The following is a 1,301-nucleotide window of genomic DNA, read 5'->3' as shown; positions in this document are numbered from 1 at the left end:
AGAAGATCCATTTTTCGTCACCAATCACAAGTTTATCCAAAAAAGGGTGAAATGAGTTCGCAAGAATGGAGAGAAGAGCAGATGTCAACTCGGGACTTGCGGTTGCTTTCGGACAATTCATGAGGTACCCATTTTCCAAATTTAGGAACCTTTCCAAGTTGTTGAAGATGACGATGAACAGTTGTATGGTTTGAACTAAGCTTTGTTGCCAATTCTTCAACTGATAATGCAGGATTTTCTTCAAGTAATGCCTCAAGGAGCTTATCATCAAACTCAACTGGACGTCCTGTTCGATCTTCATCTTCAAGGCTGAAATCTCCACTTCTCAATTTTGCAAATCATCTTCTGCAAGTTCTTTCATTCAAGCATTCTTTACCATAAACTGAGTATATGCTTCGAGTCGCTTCGGCTGCAGTGTTTCTTTTTTGTACTCATAAAGCATTATGTGCCTGAAATGCTCTTTGGATACTTCCATGTTAGAAAGGGTTTTAATCAAAGAAATTTTAATTCTATTATTCTGTAAAATAATATTTAATTAGTTTAAACATACACAAATACAAATGCATAAAAATAATTTTTAATTCCATTAGACATTCTAAAATACTATTAAATTTCATTCAATTTTTAAAAAAGTAAAATCGTACAGAACTTATGGGATGACCTGATATATAGTCGTTTGTTAGAATTGAGACATCGAATAAAAGACACATCTTTACCTGAATGTATTCACAAGAATATCCGGACAATTGGCCTTTATCTCCCGAAATGTATGAAATGGCATGTCACAGAGTATGTTTTCTTCATCTATCTCAGCACCTTTTCTTGTATTTATGTACCATCTCTTATCTGTTACTAATTCACAATAACGACATAGTTTCTAATTTATGAAAGCTATAACTCCCTCATGTCTGTATATGTGTCTATAGGTGTGGCTGTGTGGTAAGAAGCTTGCTTCCCAACCACATGGTTCCGGGTTCAGTCTCACTGTATGATACCTTGGGCAAGTCTCTCCTGTTATATTCGCAGGCCGACCAAAATTTTGTGAGTGGATTTGGTACACAGAAATTGAAAGACACCCGTCGTGTGAGTGTGAGTATGTGTGTGTGTATGTGTGTGTGTGTGTGTATGCGTGCGTGTGTGTCTCACCATCGCTTGACAACCGGTATTGGAATATTTACGCCTCTGTTACTTAACAGTTCGGCAAAACAGATCAATAGAATAAATACCATGCTTAAAAATGTACTATGGTCGATTCATTCGGTTAAAAGTTTACAAATCAGTGCCCCAGCATGGCCGCAGTC

This window comes from Octopus bimaculoides, chromosome 4, assembly GCF_001194135.2.
Source record: "Octopus bimaculoides isolate UCB-OBI-ISO-001 chromosome 4, ASM119413v2, whole genome shotgun sequence".
In the NCBI taxonomy this organism is placed as follows: domain Eukaryota; kingdom Metazoa; phylum Mollusca; class Cephalopoda; order Octopoda; family Octopodidae; genus Octopus; species Octopus bimaculoides.
This window is presented reverse-complemented; position numbering follows the sequence as displayed.